The sequence below is a fragment of the Ambystoma mexicanum genome, chromosome 4p, assembly GCF_040938575.1.
Source record: "Ambystoma mexicanum isolate Mex_15411 chromosome 4p, UKY_AmexF1_1, whole genome shotgun sequence".
Classification (NCBI taxonomy): domain Eukaryota; kingdom Metazoa; phylum Chordata; class Amphibia; order Caudata; family Ambystomatidae; genus Ambystoma; species Ambystoma mexicanum.
This window is the reverse complement of record NC_090927.1, coordinates 708,764,841-708,786,261: the sequence shown is the minus strand read 5'-3', so window position 1 is coordinate 708,786,261 and position 21,421 is coordinate 708,764,841.

Here is a 21,421-nt window from a genome sequence, read left to right as displayed (position 1 = left end):
CTCACATGTGTGGGTGCATTTACCTGGCCGCCAAGGGGAAAGCCTAAAACACAAGTAACCCCAAGTCTGTTTTCAGATTGAAATCTCAGACATTCTGCCGACCGGCACAACGTACAGATTGGGCCTCGGGTGTCCAAGCCACCGAGGAAAACAGGGAACCCCATGCATTTCCGAAAAGAGGACACCCGTGGGAATCCGCAGAGGTATGATTTACGCATATCGTCCCAGATTTTATTACCCAGACACCCCTGCAAAGTCCGAAATTTGGGGAAAAAACGCATTTTCTGCACATTTCGCTTGACGCACCCATCGAAACACGCCCCCAACAACACATGGCCTGCCGTCACATGTTCCCACAGGTGTCCCGATGAAAACAATACCTCACATGTGTGGGGTGCACCTACCGGGGGCGCAAAAGGAAAAGGGTAACCGACTGGGAACCCCAAGCCATTCGCCACTGCCCATTTTGTTCATGTGGGCAACCTACAGATTTGGGCCTAGGGTGTCGAAGCCAGCAAGGGAAACAGGGAACCCCATGCATTTCCCAAAAGAGGACACCCGTGGGAATCCACAGAGGTCTGCCTTGCGCAAATTGCCCCAGTTATTATTAGCCACAATCCCCGAGAAAGTGTGATATTTGGTGGGGAAAAAACACAATGTTCACTTTGTCTGGGGTTCTGGGTAATAAATTCTGGGCCGCTTCGCGCAAATCAGACCTCTGTGCATTCCCACGGGTGTCCTCTTTTGGGAAATGCATGGGGTTCCCTGTTTTCCTTGCTGGCTTCGACACCCTAGGCCCAAATCTGTAGGTTGCCCACATGAACAAAATGGGCAGTGGCGAAAGGCTTGGGGTTACCAGCGGGTTACCCTTTTCCTTTTGCGCCCCCGGTAGGTGCACCCACACATGCAAGGTACCTTTTTCATCGGGACACCTGTGGGAACACGAGAAGGTATGACATCTGCTGTTGGCGATGTGTTTCGGTGAGTGTCCACAGGGAAATGTCTCTGAAATTGGCCGGAAATGAAGACAATTCTCAGACATTTCGCTCTGGCCACCCACCGAAACACACCGCCAACAACACGTGGCCTACCTTCCCGAGTCCCCACAGGTGTCCCGATGAAAACGGTACCTCACATGTGTGGGTGCACCTACCGGGGGCGCAAAAGGAAAAGGGTAACCGACTGGGAACCCCAAGCCATTCGCCACTGCCCATTTTGTTCATGTGGGCAACCTACAGATTTGGGCCTAGGGTGTCGAAGCCAGCAAGGGAAACGGGGAACCCCATGCATTTCCCAAAAGAGGACACCCGTGGGAATCCACAGAGGTCTGACTTACGCAAATCGGCCCAGAATGTAATAACCAGAACCACCAGCAAAGACCCACATGGGAGAAGGGTGTCCAAGGCCAGGGATATTACCGCCGACTTTGCTGGAGCCCGGGCTGCCCTGCGTTACAGCTTCTCACCACCAAGGAGTCTCGGCAGTGTGCCAATACCTCCCCGAAGGGAAAAGCTGTAATGCAGCCCAGCCGCAACTCCAGGACAGTTGGAGGTGATCTGCCCAGACGGGCCATTCCCACCCACACCACCAACAATCCAGCCCCAGTCTCACCCACACCACTGACAGTGGGCCCTAACCATAGAATAATAAAAAACAGTACTCACATAACGTTGCAGCTGCTCGGGTAGAAAAAGCTGTAAACAAAACAGAGAACATGTGTTACCTATGGTCACACCAGCAAAATGTAGCCCTCCCCATGGGCAGATAAGGAGGGGGGCTGTCCTGCACTCCTCCCTGGGCTCAGGCGTCCATCCCTAGGAGCAGATATCTGGTCCCAGGGAGGGCTGCATGACTTGGCACCCACTCCATTGCGTGTGGGGAGAGGGGGTCAACGCCCCATCCCATTAGAAAATTCCCTGACCCTTTGGGGTGCCCCACTGCCCCCCCCCTAAAAAGCATTCCACCATTTTCATTTTTTTCCTTTGGTAACCCAACTCCCCTTGGTGCAGAGGGTCACATTGGTGTGCCAATCTGGCGCCGGGGTGCCCAAACCTTACTGCCCCACCCACTGGGGGGGCCTGTCCCACCATTTTTGGGGGCCCTCTCCCCCCTCACCCCAAATGGCTGGCGGGGGCACCTCATGCAGGCCTCCCCGGGCCACCTACAAACAGCTGCGTGAGGTACACCCCACCTCCATTTGGGGTGGGGGGGAGAGGGCCACCACAAAAGGTGGGGCATGACCGCCAATAGATGGGGCAGTAGGGTTTGGGCACCCTGGGGGCAGATTGCCACACTAATGTGGCCATCTGTACCAAGCGAAGTTGGGTAAACAAAAAAAATAATACAAATTCATAGGCTGCTTTTTGGGGGGGGCTGAGGGGCACCCTAAATTGGCAGCGAATGATGTACTGCAACGGGGGGTGGCCCTCAGGCCCCCCCCCACCCCAAATAGAGGGCCCCACTCATGCAAGCCTCCCTGGGGGCTGATATCTGCTCCTAGGTAGGGGCATCTGACCCCAGGGAGGGATCCAAGAGGTGCCCCCCCTATCTGCCGCCAGGAAGGGTTGCATGAGTTGGGCCCTCCATTTGGGGTGGGGGGGCTGAGGGCCAGCCCCCGTTGCAGTACATCATTTGCTGCCAATTTAGGGTGCCCCTCAGCCCCCCCTAAAAAGCAGCCTATGATTTTGTATTATTTTTTTTGTTTACCCAACTTCGCTTGGTGCAGATGGCCACATTAGTGTGGCAATCTGCCCCCAGGGTGCCCAAACCCTACTGCCCCATCTATTGGGGGTCCTGCCCCACCTTTTGTAGTGGCCCTCCCCCCGCACCCCAAATGGGTGGCAGGGACACCTCATGCAGGCCTCCCTGGGCCTCCTACAAACGGCTGCGTGAGGTACACCCCACCTCCGTTTGGGGTGAGGGGGGAGAGGGCCACCCCAAAAGGTGGGGCAGGACCCCCAATAGATGGGGCAGTAGGGTTTGGGCACCCTGGGGGCAGATAGCCACACTAATGTGGCCATCTGCACCAAGCAAAGTAGGATAAACAAAAAACAAAATACAAATTCATAGGCTTCTTTTTAGGGGGGGCTGAGGGCCACCCTAAATTGGCAGTGAATGATGTACCGCAACTGGGGGGTGGCACTTAACCCCCCCACCCCAAATGGAGGGCCCCACCTCATGCAACCTACCCTGGGGGCAGATAGGGGGGGCCCCACCTCATGCATCCCTCCCTGGGGTCAGATGCCCCTTCCTAGGAGCAGATATCTGCCCCCAGGGAGGGTTGAATGAGGTGGGGCCCTCCATTTGGGGTGGGGGGGGTTGAGGGCCACCCCCGTTGCGGTACATCATTCGCTGCCAATTTAGGGTGGCCCTCAGCCCCCCTAAAAAGCAGCCTGTGATTTTGTATATTTATTTTTGTTTACCCAACTTCGCTTTGGTGCAGATGGCCACATTAGTGTGGCTATCTTCCCCCAGGGTGCCCAAACTCTACTGCCCCATCTATTGGGGGTCCTGCCCCACCTTTTGGGGTGCCCCACCCCACCCCCAATGGCTGGGGGACACACCTCATGCAGGCCTCCCTGGGCCTCCTCCTAACGGCTGTGTGAGGTACACCCCACCTCCATTTAGTGTGAGGGGGGAGAGGGCCACCCCAAAAGGTGGGACAGGACCCCCAATAGATGGGGCAGTGGGTAATACAAACTCATAGGCTGCTTTTTAGGGGGGGCTGAGGGGCACCCTAAATTGGCAGCGAATGATGTACTGCAACGGAGGGTGGCCCTCAGCCCCCCCCCACCCCAAATGGAGGGCCCCACCTCATGTAACCCTCCCTGGGGGCCCCCCTTCCTGGCGGCAGATAGGGGGGCCCCACCTCTTGGATCCCTCCCTGGGGTCAGATGCCCCTTCCTAGGATCACGCGCCCTGTGCCCGATCCGTGACCAGCAATGCCTCATATGTGGTGTCCTTGGAAAGGGGAGAAAGTCCCCCTTCCAGGGACACCACTTTTTGATCAAACCCTGGTGGTCCAGTGGGCCCCAGGGCCCCAAACCCCCTCCCACCTCCCACCTCCCCTCGATTTTTTTTTTGCTTTTATTGATTTTTATTTTCACCCTTGGGGCAGTGATTATCTGCCCCCAGGGGTCTCTGGCGCTGTGGCCCCATGCCTTGGGGCCACAGGGGGAGGGGGGCCGCTTACCTAGTAAGCAGCCCCCCTCCCCCTGCGTCACAAACGGATCTGCGTTGATCCGCTGGCATTGCTGCCCGTGGATCGCGCGCCCTGCGCCCGATCCGCGGGCAGCAATGCCTCATATTTGGTGTCCTTGGAAAGGGGAGAAAGTCCCCTTTCCACGGACACCACTTTTTGATCCATCCCTGGTGGTCCAGTGTGCCCCAGGGCCCCAAAACCCTCTCACCTCCCACCTCCCCTCGATTTTTTGTTGTTTTTTTTTTTATTTTCACCCCTGGGGGCAGCGAGTATCTGCCCCCAGGGGTCTCTGGCGCTGTGGCTCCATGCCTTGGGGCCACTGGGGGAGGTGGGCCGCTTACCTAGTAAGCAGCCCCCCTCCCCCTGCGTCACAAATGGATCTTCATTGATCCACTGGCATTGCTGCCCGCGGATCGCGCGCCCTGAGCCCTGAGCCCGATCCGCGGGATGCGATGCCTCATATGTGGTGTCCTTGGAAAGGGGAGACAGTCCCCTTTCCAGGGACACCACTTTTGTTCCATCCCTGGTGGTCCAGTGGGCCCCAGGGCCCCAAAACCCCTCCCACCTCCCTCCATCCCTCAATTTTTTTATTTTTTTAAATTTTTTTATTTCACCCCTGGGGGCAGTGATCATCTGCCCCTAGGGGTCCCTGGCGCTGTGGCCCCATGCTTTGGGGCCACGGGAGAAGGGGGCTGCTTACCTAGTAAGCAGCCCTTCCTCCCCCCGCGTCACAAACGGATCTTCATTTGATCCGTGACGTTGCTGCCCGCGGATCGAGGCGCCCTGCGCCCGATCCGCGGGCAGCAATGCCACACAATTGGTATCGTTGGAAAGGGGAGAATCTCCCCTTTCCAACGATACCTGCCTCGATCTCCGGCTTGAAATACAACCCGAGATCGAGGCTGACAAAGAAGGGCACTCACCTTCTTTATCCACCGCAGCTTTTCGGCTGCTGTGGTAGATTTACTTTCAGTTTCACGCCGACGTGCGTTACGCACGCTGACGTGAAACTGAAGGTAATCCAGCCCCCTGGCAGTGAGGGGGGACCTCCCCCTCACATAGCCCGGGGGTTATGCAGGGATCGAGCAAAACAGAGTGCCTTGCAACCTGGAGCGCATGCCACCGACGAGCCGGCTCGTCGGTGGCACTTAAGGGGTTAAATAAAGTGTAGCAGGTATAGGTAAAGTATAGTATATATGTAAGTATGGCCATATCCATTGAAGAAGATAAAGGAGACCCATGGATAGAAGAAGGTGGAGTAACCTTTTATGATTAAAGTATTGAAAAATGTATATATGTTTAATATGTGTTGTGTTATGTTTTAGTAAAGGAACAGAGAAATAAGATATTGTTAAATTGAAGTGATAGGCAAAAATTGTATACACATATGTCTCACTTGCCTGCACTTATACAGAACATGCACTTATCTTCAGTGTCAATTGTAGGTATATAAGAGTAAGAAGGGCAACAAAAAGTGTTAATTATATCTTGCCAGGATAAATACAGCAATGAAATAGGAGACTGTGGTCCGGCAACATCAGAAAAGGGACTATGAAAAGAAAAGACACAGAACATTTTCATCAAAATAAAGAAAGGTAAAAGCAGGTCTGCCATCACGTTTATACAAAAAAGATAAAGAACAATGCAGTAAAGTCACCACTCTAAGAAGATAAGGACACGCTCTACATGGCCATGGACAACTAGAGATGGCACCAGCACTGTCATGTCAAGAAAACACACAGCACAAGGCCAATGCCCTACATGACAAGAAGGAAATGAAAAGACTTACTAAAAGGAAAGGAAAGTTTAATTTGTTAGTATATCATGACTTTTTCCTTAATTTGATCTCTACAGGAAGTAAATGACATTTACCAATGGGTGCATCAAGAAGAAAGAAAAATATCAGCGAAAAATAAAATAAAAAATAAGATTATTCCTATTATTGTTGTTTCTGTTTTGTATGTTTTGTCTTTTATTATTTTTGTTAAAAAAGAAAGGGGACAGTTTAACTGCAGTAGTATTAAAGATGCAATATGAGTTCTATCGAAAAATAGAGGTGACATTTTTCCTTTTTCAATTAAGAGAAGTTCTTGGAGATGACTTTGAGCTTAGCGCGGCACTTAGAAGGAGAAAGTGGGGTGTGAACCTGTGAAAAGGGTGAGGCAAGAGAAAAGATAAAAAGGCATGTGTGTGCTTTCTGGTCCCACGTCACAGGCATACCCAGGTGCAGCGTAGATGAACAAATGTGATATTAAAATTGGCACAAAATGGAGGAGGAGCTGCAATTTGACTAAATTAAAAGGAGAAGAAATGTAGTAGCAAGTGTTTAGGAGGTAGTAATATTTCCAAGAAACAAAAACATTGAGGTAGTAATGTTTAGGTTTTTACGAGGAAGGGATGATAAGAAAATGCACATATTTTTCAAGAAACTCAGTTTTCTATATTACAGATGGATAGAGAATACCTGCACTTCAAGTGACCTATGAACCCAAGCCTACGAGCAGGGATGAAGGCCCTAACTATCATAAAAAGGAATTAGAGGACCCATCCAGATGCCCAGTTGCCATCGAACTGAAAGGAAAAACAACAACAATCCTCTTGTGTACTCCCCTGCCCTTGTGTCCCCAATTGCAACAATGCACCCTTGACTGACTATCCTGCTTGAAAAGATGAAGTGTCTTAAAGTAAGGCCCTTATATGAACTAAGGGGCCCCTGAACCTGCTGCAAAGCTGCCAAAACAAATAATGGACTGATGAAAGATCCTTGGACTCGATATGGAGATAAAAAAAGAATCAGATGGAAAATGTGCAGACGGAAGTTGCGCCAGTTGATTGCAAGACAATCAAAGAAGAACAGCTGCTGAATGGGACAGGGATAAAGAAACATTGTGGGGTGGAGGAAGAAAATGTGTGTATATATATTTTTGATGAACTAACAAGAGGAGTGAAAGTAATGATGGACTGGTGGACCACCTCAAAGAGTATGGTTGAAGATACTATTAGCACTTTAGAAGTATTTTCTATGACACCTACCATATTGAGAAGAGCACTGAGTTAAGGGGAGTAACTGAGATAGAAATACACAAACACACCTTACATGGGGGAGGGTAAATAATGACAGTATGGTCAAAATATTTTCTTTTTATTAGCATCAATTGATTTAAAACAAAACCTTAGAGGCAGATACACATGCATAACATTTTTTTTAAAATGACCACAAAAAACTGCGAAATATTTAAAAGAAGAAGATGAAAAATATAAGTATCTCACAAATGCAGTTGTAATACAAATTTCACTGTTCAAAAGGTTAAAGAGCTCAGAGATTCAGAGGGAGCCAGCCCCCCTGTGTCCGTCAAGTGAGAGGCTGTCTTTTGTGTCTTTAATGTTTGTTTGTTCCAGTATGCCAAAGATCAACTTAACCAAATTCAAAAGCGCCAACGTCAAAAACAGCTCCCCCCCACCTTAGATTGACCACCATTCTTCCTGTGTTATAGTGGCTGATTCTTCAAAGAACTTTCCCCGGAACCTGGCTCTCGTGTCTTTTATGGTCAATATTTCTAATCGGAGGGGGGAAATGAAGAGGTGTAGACCAAAAGATGACAACCCCTGCCCCTCTTTTTGATGGGTGGATTGACATGTCACTTAGGGCACTTTCCCCTGCTCCAATATGGCAAATATAAGAATAGCTGTCACTAAAACAACTGTATCATACATACCCTAAACAGAAACAGTGAGGATAAACATGGTGTGAGCCAAGGATGACAAAAGCAAATGATGTCATCTCACCTATGACACATGTAGCTGCATAAGACACAAGGCAAATATGTATTAATTACAAAGTAACACAGACTTTAGGCCAAACTGTGTTTAGATATGAAGGATATTACCCACACTAAATAGACACTAGACATAAATAATGTATCAGGCAAATGTGTGCTCCAATTAAAAAAAAAAAGTACCCTGACATAGAAATGCTACAGCAACAGGCGTCCATTCCTTTTAAGATGGACTCCACAGTATGCATTACAAAGAGAATTGCAGGCAGATTTCAGCAGAATGTCGCAAGAGCTTTTTTTATGAATGGCAGTAAAATAAGAATTAGATAAGGAAAGCACAGAGGCCAATAGAAAAATGACAAAACCTTTAAGTCCTTGGTAGAGTCTTGCTTCAGCGTGCGTCACCTCAAAACTGCTTCTAGCTAGCTTTAAGTTGTGAAATAGGTTCCATGTTTCATTGGAAATTGGGAAACAAGTGTATGCTGATCTGCAGAGAATAAGTCATTGGGAGTGGAACTAAAGACATATTTCAGGCCAATGAGAAATGGCAATGTGTTTTACTCAAAAGAAACCTGGACTTTCATATTGTAAGGTTCATATTAGAACAGAACTGTTGTGTAATGTCTTCCTTCTATAAAAGTATGCTTCAGTTCGAAAAACTTTGAGACTTTCTTTAATCAGCTGTGTTATGGTTGATTAAACAAACGCTCCCGGTGATGCCGTGGGGAAGATAAATAATGTCTTTCTTTCTTGCACAGTGTATGTTTCTATCCAGGATGGCTGGCTGCATTGGGGTATGTCTGAGAAATGATCTACAAATACAGTATACCTCTTTGGATACCAGGGGACACTAGTGCCACATGGGTGCAGTTCAGACCAGCTATTACGTTGTGCAGGTGGGCTGCTGCATACAAATGTACCCTTGTGGCATTCATCTGTGCCGCGGTGGTGGCCATGGGGAAGTGCCAGGCAGCATGGCGCAAGAGTGCATCATGCACCTGCACAAGCACATGTGAATATGTGGGTTGGGACATGCAGTGCAGTATGCCCACAGTATCCTCGCAGATGCCAGTGTCAAGGAAGTGTAGGACTGGCACGAATTTTGGCAGCAGAGGTGAGGCAGATCTGATGTTGATTCAGCTTTATATGTCATCATGGTCTCCCTGTTGAGCTGGTACAGAATACTCAGGTGGGTGTCAGCTAATGTCAAAGGTGTGAGCCTGACCCAGAGAATGTGTGCTCGCCTTGCATGGTGTTGTCTCGGTGGTCAGTCAAAATCGCGAAAACAAAATCTCGAATGACAAAAAGCCTGAAACAAAAATCTCGAAAAAAAAAATATCGAATTTTTTATTTATTTATTTATATATGTTTTTGGGGTCAGGTAAGTAAAAAAAAGGGGTAAAATAAAAAAAAATGAAAAAAAGAGGGGTTGTGGGGAACCCCCCCATTTTGGAAAAAAACACATTGAAAAAAAAATTCGATATTTTTTTTTTCGGCCTTTTGTATTCGAGATTTTTGTTTTCGAGATTTTTTGATTCGGTATTATCACTATGAACCGTGGTCTCCTCCTCCTCTTCCCTTTACTCCTCCTCCTCCTCCCTCTGCGCCCTTTGCTGCTGCTGTTCCTACCTACGTGGCTTTATGTGGAGCAGGAGGAGTTGCATGTCCCAGCCTTGCAAAAACTAGTGGCAGCATGGTGTTGGTAAGTGTGTTAAGGTCAAGTGCAGGCATCTTGTAGTCTTTCAAGGTGGATCGGGTGCACTTGTCACTTGTTTTTTTTCACCTGCATGCTTTTAGGAGATGACGGCACTGTGTTTTTGGTGGATTTACTGCCTATTGTGGGAGTATTTCAGCAGAATTTCTACTTGTAGTGTGGTGGAAATACCGTTTTGGGTCTCGGTGGCCCCATTGGTAATTCCACCAGGGCTAATTCTGCCAGCAGAATTAATGCTGACTCCTTATTCGATGGTATGATAAAAGTGGTGGTAATTCTGTTTCTGACACTTTTACCATATACTGCCCAACTTATAATGAGCCACTATGTCACTACAATCCTTGCAAGATGCTGTTTCAGCTATGCAGCATCTAGAAGATCATCCCATAAAGACAGGCTTCTATGCTAAAGATGACTTCAATGCACTACAACAAGACATCTACTTCCGTAGCAATGTCATTGTGGTCATGCTTGGTTGCCAATACACATGCCTGTTTGGCCCAAGGGGATTTTAGCATCCGCCTGCATGCACTTAAAGACCCAGTTATCCCACTAAAAGTGACGTCCCACGTAATCACAAGAATACAGCATGTGAATTGCCATTGACTTCTATGGACTGCAGTAAGGACTGAAACATTTGTGAGCAGTCTTCTGCTACCCAAAGTTTTCTATGTCGTCAAGTTCAATGCAATATGCTGTGGTGTGGCTGTTAGAATTGCCAGCATGACCACTGTCACCCATGTGGTCAATTGCTGTGGAATCGTTCTCCAACCACCAATTCATGCTCACCCAGGACAACTTCAATGGCCTGACGCCAAATTCGGGCATCTACAGTTTCCGCTGCTGTCACTGAGGTTGGCAGCGCTGAAGAACTTCAAGATAACAATTCCCAACTGTGGTGTGTCAGAAGGACGGCATAGACACGATTATGACATTATCAAAAATGATTTATTAATAAATAAGAATAAGGCCTCTATTTCGTGATCGCTATGTGGGACTTCCCTACCTATGTAAATAACTAAGGTGCTTGTAAATCGCCAGCAAATGTCCAAATAGATCCCCTGTCCAAAACTAACAATAACTGACCCTACCAATATTCTAACAAACTAAGGTCAGGAGAAATGCTTCCTTCTCCTGATGGTTACTTCTTCTGTTCGTCTTGTTTTACTTTCTTGTTAATATACCATTTTTAAATAGTCTCTGGTCACCTTCTGTATCAATTCTTCTAACTCTCTCACTAACAAGGCTTTTGGCTTTTCCCTCTTCTTTAGGCATTTTTTTCCATACTTCCCTTCTTGACCTTTGTTGTATCCTTAGATCCAGGTTAAGGGGCCCTAGGTAGTCTTTTAAAGTACTATTTTATATATGTATTTTGCTTTCTGTGTAATTATAGATCATGCTTTTCTGGTTTGGTGTCCCCTGTGTCTCTTTTATCTTATGGACTACTCTTGTCTTTGTTTCATAGTATTCTCTCTCTGAAATGTTCCACTCTGTCTTCTAGACTGATGGGGTACCTTCTCCTCTTGCCACGGTAATGTTAGCCAACTTTGACTGATCTCCCTCTCAGTGTTAATTGTGGCACTCTTTCTTACATTACTACAGTTCAAGTTCATCAACTTTTCTTTCAAGGTTTTGGCATTTATACTGGGAGGAGTATCTCGGATTACATAATGATTCCCTCTTCCGTTCTGTTTCTCTGTCGGGTTCGCTCTCTGTAGTGTCCTATAATTTCCAAACTCTCTCGCTCTCTCAGTGTCTCGATATCCTTTCTGGCAACCAGACCATTAACTGACTCATCAGCATTGTCGCATCGGCATAGTTATGCGGGCAGCCTGCCCACCACAACATTTTCGTGGTCATGCCAACACCAGGTCTTGGCTTCACGTTTCCTCTGTTTCTCAGGATCTGTACCCGCCGGATCTCCAGCGTTTGCTTCTCGCATTCAGAGCAGTTATGAATGCTGAAGGCTCCACTGCTCTCTCTAGCTCCACCTCATTCAGGTGTTATGCTTTCAGGGGGCCTCTCCTGCCTGCGTATGCGTTCCTCATGCTCGCCTTCATTCGGAGCATACTCCTTCAATTTCCTTGTCTCAGTAAATTGGTAGTTTTTAATTGAAGGGGAAAGATTCTCTATCTTGCATAAAATGGTAAAACTTAGCTTTCTCTTCAGCCAAGTCTTGGAATTTAATATGGTTTTGCACATCGGATAGTCCCATCTATGCCATCATTGGGAATGGCTGAGGGAGTTCAGTGGAATGGGAGTCCTTGTCCCCTAAGGGGAAGTCTCTCCCGTTGAGGTCCCACTTGCCCAATCCACCAGGGAAGGTCTTGCGAAGTGGGCTCACCTGCATAACCTCAAAGGGGGGCTCCCATTTGGGGAGAAGGGACAAATTCCCTCGATTCATCACACAACACAACTGAGACATTTCAAGAAGCAACAGACATAGTCAGGTACCTGGCCAATTCTTTCATGGAGGATAGAAGACCTCTTTTTCCCTGCTAATACTATTCCTCCTCCTTCCCCTACTGCTTCTATTTATTTTCGTCTCTTTTATTAGTTTCTACTTCTAGTACTGCCAGTATTCTCAGCCTTTACTTCGAGTCAGACTTATCCTTCTATCATATTTCTTTAATTTCACGCTCCTGTCATTTTTTTCTTTTCAATATCCATGAGGGTAGGCCTTTTGTCATGTTCAAAGCTACTAAACTTCTGATTTCTTCTCTTATTTTCTCATGTTTGTTTTACTGTTCTTCTACTCTCTCTGGAATTCCTGCTTTACGTATAGCTCCACTCAAATCTGTTTTCTACTCGTCTGTTTTTTTTATTATGTTCACTTATGCCTCATGATTCTATTTCCTTATCTTTATCCTCACTTGGTTGATTGTCTTGTCATTCTCGTCTCAAAGTAATTTTTCTTTGTATGCTTCTATCTTTCATTGCTCGTATTTTGTCATCCTTTGTGCTCTTTGCACTCTCAATCTCATTCTTTATTATCTATTCCTCGTCCCACCTGTGCCCAGTCCCGATTGCGTACTTTTTCTTTGCCAGCCCCTCTGCACTGGAACACTCTTCCTCTTTCCCTTTGTTATATTACTTCTTACTCAATATTTCGTACTTCTCTCAAGAACCATCTTTTGCATTCATAATGTTAATTTTTGTATTGCTCTCATCAATTTTACTGTACCGTAAGTGATTGTGTACAGAGGTTTGAAGTAAAGCACTTTATAAATCCCCCCGCACCACCCAAATTAATACTAAAATACACTCAAACCTGGTCTGATGGTGAGAGCACAACCATGAAAAGCTCCACTTTGTCTGGAATTACTCTGCTTGTAGGAACAGCCACAGTGTGGGTCACACAGCCTGCCTTCAATACAGGGGCTGTCATGCTGGGCTTCTTGTCAAGATTGGGCATTGGAATGTCATCTTTGTTTTACAAAACTGCAGCTGCAGTACTCCTGGTTCTCCTTATCTTTCTCTTCAGGAGCAGAAAGCAACCTAAAGCGTGAATGCTGCAATCCACGTTGGTGAACAAAAGTGAAAAACAAAAAGGCAATTCTGCTGTGAGGTGGGATGCATCTTGAAAGTCTCTGGAAAATTGGTTCCTGTTGTACTCAAGGCTGAAGCTACAATGAGAACAGACTGAACATTCTTCATCTTCAAATTGGTTGAGCAAAACTACAGTTGGCAATCTAAGTAAGAAGACTCTAGTAGCATCAGGGCTACTCATCTGCTGCAACTTCACACATTCACCAGTTCCTACTGTGTGCTTCCTGTAGAACACAACTCTGGGACTGCTGATTGCAGACTGCTGCAGAGAAGACAGTGCTGCACAAGTTGATGCACTGACTGAGGAAGATGATATCTATGTGGAAATGACATCAGGCTCACATGTGGCAAAACCGGGTGATGAACAGTCGCAGCCATTGCTGAGAGCGAGATTCCTTGCCCATTTTCATTGTTCTAGGAGTTTGAGACTGGGGAATCATCACAATCAACTAGACAAGGTACTGATGTGGTGGCCCCATTGTGAATTCTACTTGCCACTGTCTTGAAACCAGGTGCTTTGTTCATCTTTCTTTGTAAGGATACTGAAGATAGACCCATGCATAGTTCCTACTGTCATGGAAAATCATCCAAAGAATCTTTTGATAGATTGGTGAGCATCTTTAAAGACAGTCAAGAAAGCAGCATACAAAAAATCCACAAGACAGGACACAAAACCAACAATCGAACTATAAATGGCACAGCAATCCTGCTTCCTGGCCTTGCAGAGTTTTTATACAGCAATGCACACAGGTTCTTCTATGGAAAGGGGTAGTCCATGCATCGTACTGTGACAAATGTGTAATGGCTCCAGCGCAAACTACATGGATCCCAGAATATTTCTCATGAACATTGAACTGGTTCTCACACCTTGGCGCTAATTCTACCTGCAGAAGCCGCCTCACCTGGGGCGGTTGTCAGCTAAAATATGCTTGCTTGTGCCAAAAGGGAACTACGTCAGGAGTGAGTAAAGCAAAAGCGGGCCGCATTTAGCAGAGTACTGTGAAGGCATCAGGAAATAAGACAAAGACAACAGACTTAAAGTTCAAAATAAAATCATTTATTAAATGGAATGTCAGGATGGTAGAAGGTCTAACTTGCCCTATGCTAAGGGGGGATTCCCCTACCTGAACAAAAATAAGGAAATTCTGAGTCAAAGAGTTCAACTGAAAAGTCTGGCTGTATCCAAAACCTATCCTTGCCCTCCCAACTAAAACTAAACGATGTCTAGGGATGGCAATAATCAAAGAAATGGTGATTAAAACAAAGTGTTGAGCTTCTTCCAGCTCCAAGTTTCCTTCTCAGCTTCCCTTCCCCAAGTTCAAGAAAGTTCACAAAAGTCTCAAGATTACTTTTCCCGAGTTCAATGCAATACAGTTCCACGCAATCCTCGGGGCTCCCTTTCCCAAGTCTCAAACAACACAGTTCAGAAGAAAATATGCATTGAGGCTTCGTCCTCAAGACAGCACTGTTCATCAAGTCTCAAGGTTCCCTTCCCCAAGACATCAACGTAGCAACCTGAACCTTATCTGATATTGCCTCAAACTGGAGTCACTGACACTAGACTCAAACTGTTACCTTATAACTGTCACTTCCCAACACAGCTATCACAGGATATGTTATATGTGCTTGTGTGAAGCATAGCCCAGCTATTTTATGTGAAGTATAGCTCAGTTTATGTTGCCTTAATAAACTGGACATCTAATCATATTGACAATTGTATATATATTCTTTCACTTGGAGCGCTTGCATAGGGATGTACCCACCCTTAAACCCTAATTTGAATTTTAGTAACACAAGGTTGAGTGTAACACATTCCTACAATTTGCAGCACCAAGTAACTGTACGGACATAACAACTAGTTTACTAACTACCCCAGAGAGGACGGGGACGGCTAAAAGGTCTATCAACCAATTGCGCTCTTAGTATACAATCGCACTTTCATATATTTCCTATGGCTTTTGCCAATACTTGTTCTATATGGGTCTTTGACAATATTCATACTGTATTGGCTTTAGCGAATACTTGTTTTCTCCTCTTATACGTTCTTTTCTTAAGGATTCTGCTTTCCATGCATTCTTATAACTTTCCTCATGTGTATTCTCAAATGCTTTATGGATCTTAACACTCTGTAAGGCTTGCAAGGGTTGCTTTGTCATTTGAAAAGCAGCAGGAGATTCAAAATAATGCATTTCCATGCAAGTTTGATCATACACGAGCAGTCCTGAACTGCGGATCAACTTGCTTTCATGCGCGGTCAAGGAGGGATCCCTACGTGCGCACAAGAACACAATGGACTCACTGGGTATGTCGGGCTATCCACCTCCGTATGCCGCTTTCTCCTCGATTGCTCTCTATGGGTTTCCTTCTCCCGGTCTTTCTTGTCATGAGGTAGTTTCCTTTGATGCTCGTCGGCGCCAGGAAAAAGGGGATCCTTCTTTGCTCCCAAGCTGCCTCCACACACGCCAATCTTTAGATACTTCTCAACATCCAAGTCTCTGTCTCAGACCTATGGCAGCCTCTCAGGACAACTTCTTGCCTCTGCATTTGCGCCCCGCTGCACGGATCAGGTCTCCTGCTCTCTCGCGTCCCTCTTCACACAACTTCTTGGCGTGCACACGCTCATTTCCTTGGCTTCTCTCTCTTTCATTGCTTTCCCCGATCTTCACCTGAGGGGGATATTTATCCCACACCGTCTTAGCCAGGTGCAGGCAAATTTCCTTCCATCTTTGATTAGGGTACTTTTGGTACGCCTCGTCCCTCTTCCTCAACCCAGTACCAACGTTTTTTATCATCTTTTTCGTCCCAGTACCAAAGTGATGTTTTGAACTTCAATTATGAAGGGGAAGATGGAGAACTGGTCTACAATAGTCTATAAAGGCCTGGGGAGGGTTAGGTTGGTTCTCAGTGGGAAAAGTGAGATACCACGTCTTGCCCTTAAATCTTCCCTTCTTTGCCCTCCTCTTGGTACTTCGAGATTGGTAGCATTTACTGGTATTTCCTTTGTGAGTGGTACAGTGACAATACTCCACACATGCTTCCAGGATAGAGTGTTCCTCTTGGAATCGAAATGCGGAATACTGCATCTCATCTGAGGACATTTGGGCCCCAACCCCCAAGGACTCTTGACCCAGGTGATTCTCCCTCGCTTCCCCACCCCCAGGGTCAGGATCCAAAAGCAATGGCCTTTCCCTGGCCACCTGAGGAGAGGACCCAAGGGGAGTAGATGTGAGGAGACCCTCAGGTTTCTCACAGTAACTAGAATCATATTGTAGTTAAGACATGCACACAATGACATAGGGCAATGCAGTTAAAGGCAGTAAGGCACAGATTAACATGGCAGCTGCAGATGGCTGAACTAACACGAGAGAAAGAGAGAGAAAGAAGTACGTAAATAGATGACACCATTCAATTTCTGCCACCACACTGCAGAGTACACCTCCAAGGAGTCTGAAAAGAGCCACTCCTGCGTATATTCCTGTGTAGCTGATGGAACATTGCCAAGTGAAATTGCTACAAAGCACCTGTTTTCTTTTCCTCTTTCCTTTACTTTCAACGCAGAAACGCGACAATCCAATAGGGAAAGCTGACAAGACATGGCACACCATGTCCAGAATGCATAATTTCATCAGTGCTCGCTATGCACTCATGATGTCTCCATGGCAACCAACGTCACTTCCAGGAGCTCCATAAAAGAATGACGCGCCCAGAACACAGCATGACCTAATGCTCCGTCCAGGTCCTGCAGTTTTCTTTCCTTCTCTGCCTGCCCATATCTTGCTAGTCTGCATTTTTGCTCCCTATTCTCTTCTCCCCTTGTTTCTGCTTCACGCAGGTTCCTGTTTGGCCTCTTCTCCTTTGTTGTTCCCTTTCTCTGTTCTGCCTGCCTTGCTCTGATTTTCATTTTCTCCTTTGCCGATTTTGTCCTTCCAGTGTTTCTTGTTCGTTCCTGATTTTTCCCTCCATTCTTGTTGCTTTTGTCCCACTATTTTTCCTTCCTGTCTTTACTGGCCATCCTCCATATTTGGCCTGGCTCTGACTATCCCTTCTATTAACTGGAGTATCCTTACTTGGTTCATCTGCATATTCTGTCAGAGCCCCTTGTGCCTAACAGTTCAGAGTTTGCACTGTCTTCACTCCACAAAAATACCGGAAAACAAACCCGTGGGGTGAGGAGCCGGTGTCCAACCATCCCTGAGCTACAGATTCACAGGATGGAAGGGGGCTGGTTCCTCCTACCGCATATCCATCCAGACTGATCCTGGAATGACCACAAACTGCTCCTCCTGTTAAGACCCTGAGGACCCGATGCCCTAGCAATCAGATATTTGGCAACAGGTTCATGACAATCATACAAGTACCTGGACCAGCACCCTTATTGAGAACGAGATCTCTTGGCCATTTGACTGTCCTAGGAGTCAGAGCCTGCACAGTTATCATGGTCATATAAACAAGAGGCTGTCGTATTGGCCACATTGTAAGTTCTACTTACCACCATCTTGAAACCCAGTACTTAATTCATATTAGCTTGCAAGGATACTGAAAGGAGACACTCCCTGCATAGTTTCTACAGAGAAACTCCTGCAAGGCGTCACAAAAGGTTTAGTGTAATGTAAGGGTGCAGAATAAGGAGACTGGCATGTTTGGGGATAAAGATTTCTATTAAAGAAGAATGCAAGAGAAAACGTGTCTATCCCTAGGTGTCTGTCAGGATGTCTTGTCAAGTAAAAAGTGTCCACTGTCAAGAAAACCCTACTCCTGTCCCTTACACTAGAAACTAAAGAATACAGCACTTCTGTTCTGGCCCCGGGAGAATGACTCTCTTCTTCTGGGTTATGGCTCCTGGTTAGTTAAAACAGTTCCCAAATCTTAGAATAGTTTCGTATTTCACACAATGTCAGGGGGAGTGGCTCCCTTACCCTGATAGCAAAGTTTCATACAATACTTTCTTGGCGGGTCTGGAGAATGTCTCCCTTCTACTGACTGCCCGGGGAATTGCTCCCTTCCCCACGCCTTGTGGACCTTCCTGCCGGTCTGGGTTACCAGGAGCATGACTCACTTCTCCTGGTATCTCGTTATCAGTTCCAATCCCAGCACACGTTGTCAGGGGGAATGGTTCCCTTCCCCTCATAGTAATGTTCCACACAATACGTTCTTGGCGGGAAAGGAGAATGTCTCCCTTCTCCTGACCAGTAGCCCAGGGGAATGGCTCCCTTCCCCAGGCATTGTGGACTTTGCAGCCGGTTACCAACAGAATAAATGACTCTATTCACCTGGTATCTTATTATGAGTTGTTTAGAACCAGGGGGAATGACTCCTTTCCCCATGTCTTCCTTATCCTTAGGCTTCACACCTATGATACCCACGCGTTTGGAGGGTCCGCAACCTGACTTCTCTTCTTCTTTGACCTGGCTCACTTGGTTCACTTCCTGCCAAATACTGCCATGAGGAAGATGACTTGTATCACTCTCTTGCTTTGAATCCCAGACCCTGGTTTCTCTTATTTTTTTAAATGGCCCACTTGGTTCACTTCCCTGCCCAGTACTGTCACGAGGAAGATGACTCATATCACTCTCTTGCTTTGGGTCCAAGACCCTGGTTTCTCTTCTTCCCTGAACTGGCCCATTTGGTTCACTTTCCTGCCAAGTACTGCCGCAAGGAAGATGACACATATCTTGTTTTGTGGTTTTATCCCCATCACTGTTGTGAGGGACTCTCCCTCTCAAGTCTTTATGGTACTTAGAGTCCTCGACCCTTCCCTGGTGATCAACAGGCTTTGTTCCACCACTGCAATGAGGAGGAGAAGGTTCGTAGGCATTCTTACCCTGCCGTGCCACCCAAGCATTATGGTTGAAAAGGTGCCTAGGGATAACTGCATGCACCCTCTTGGTTAGCCACCCTGCGTACCCCTCTGGTTCTCCCATGCCACCCTTTACCTTGTTCACGTTTCAGCACATTGCTGGGGCTTCCTGGGATGGGGGGTGTTCAGTTCTGCCTCGCTGGTGTCTTGCGTTCCCTGCGGCTCTGCAACGGCGTTCCCGGCTGCCTTCTGCTTTCCTTCTTTCTCGCAACACTGATGTGCACCAGTCTGCTCATGCAGACCTCCCAATCATCAGATGTGGCAGACTGTCAGCATCCTTGGAGTTCTCTCACTCTGGATCAGTGACGCAGGATTGAATCACCAGCGTTCGGTGCGCAGCACACTTGCCGTCCGCCATGGCTGCCCAAGAAACAATGTTTAGTCCATTGTCACTTTGTTTTTCCAGTGTTGACAGCAGTGTCTGGGTCCATTGTCTCTTTCACATGTTTTATCTTTATTGTTCTGTGGGGCCAACTCAGAGACGTCATTTGCGGGTCACCAGGTGTCGCAGCCACGACCGATGTGTTCTCCCTTGCTACCCCTGCAATCTCCCTTGCTACCAATGTAAAAAAAACTTTTTTAAAAAAACAGAAGCTCCTGGAGTAGCAGAGGCCCCTTCAGCCCCTGTGGTGCGGGGCCCCTTCACACCCGGTCTGGGGTTCCCGGGAAAAAGTGTTCACCAATCAGGGTGAAGGCTGGGCTGGGGCTTGCAGAGCGAGAAGGAAGCTATCAATAGGGGTTAGAGCTGAACATGACATATGCCATGCCACCCAAACGGAGGAGCAGAGGCTGGCCTGGAGTGACAGACCAAAACTGGAAAAACAGGTAAGAAGGTTTTTCTTTTTTAATGTGATGTGTATTTTGCATGTGTGCAGTGTGTGTCAGATGTATATATGTGTGTATGTGTTATGGGTCAGTGAGTGGTGGGTGAATGAGGTGAAATGTGATAGTGTGTGTGTTTGAATGTTCTGGGTGGGTGGGGGGGTGCTGTGAGAGGGTATCCTCACCCCTACTCCCCCTGGATCCTCTTCTCAAGTGGCCACGGAAAGGCCATCATTTTTAGATCCTGTCCCTGGGGGTGGAAAAGTGAGGGAGGATCACCTGGGTGTTGAGTCCTTGGGGGATTGGGAAGAGGTATCCACAGGCAAGACATGGTATCCCCCTTTCCCTTGTGAGAGCCAAACTAACCCACCTTTATGCACATTGAAAAACATCTCCCCTCATTTTCCATCATTCAACTTACTACAGTTCTGTGACGAGGAAGCGGCGACTAGGAGTAGTGAACACTAGTAAGTCATTCGGATGGCGCGCATCAGGAAGTGCCTGGGAAGTGCCTGGCTGTTGGGCTGTGGAACGCTGCTTTTCCAAGTCTCCTGAACTTCTGCTGTGTTGTGCCCTAGCCGTCCTTTAGAGGAGGCACTGCCACAAGCATTTTTCTTCATCTACAGGGACTTTACACTTGTCATTGAACATGGGACTTGCATCTGGTTTTGCATTGATATGATATGATATGATATGGTATTTGTAACGCGCCTATACACAGGTGTTTCAAGGCGCGACGAGGCAGGGAGGGGAGGAACAAGGGGAGACAGACAACGATCCTACTAGGCCAGGTGTCATTCAGATCGCGCAAGTGCAGGGGTGGGGGAGGGGGAAAAGTGCAAGGGGAAGGGGAGGGGGGGAAGTGCAGTACAAGGTAAGTGGCGTAAAGTAATAATTAAATAGGGCCAGCTGGTGGCAAGTGCAAGGTAAGTGCAGAACAAGTGCTGGGGAAGGGGGGGGCTGTAGGGATACAGAGACAGTCCCGCAGTGCAGAGGGGTTCCAGGGCATCAGTGCAAGTGGAGAGTGGCTGGGCCCAGGGCCGAGGCCGTTTAGAGAGGTCCAGTTGCAGGATCAGTGCAGTTTCAGTGAAGAATATTAGCTGTTCAGCAGGGGAGAGGGAGAGAGAAAGCAGAAGCAAAGAGGAAGGTTTTGAGGTGCTTCCGGAACCGGAGATGGTTCTCCTCGAGTTTCAGGGAGGCAGGAAGGCTGTTCCAGAGGGAGGCCCCTGCCGCGGAGAGAGATCTACCCCCAGCTCGTTGCTTCGAGAAGCGGCTGACCCTGAGGGAGTTGGAGGCGGATGAGCGAAGGGCTCGGGAAGGAAGATATTTGGGAAGAGAGAGTTGAAGGTATTTAGGACCCAGGCCCCAGAAGGCCTTGTGGACAATGCAGAGGGTTTTGAACTTTATCCTCGCAGCCACTGGGAGCCAGTGTAGAGATTTCAGTCCTGGAGAGATACGATCCCTGGGCTTGAGGCCAAGGACAAGTCTCGCAGTTCTGTTCT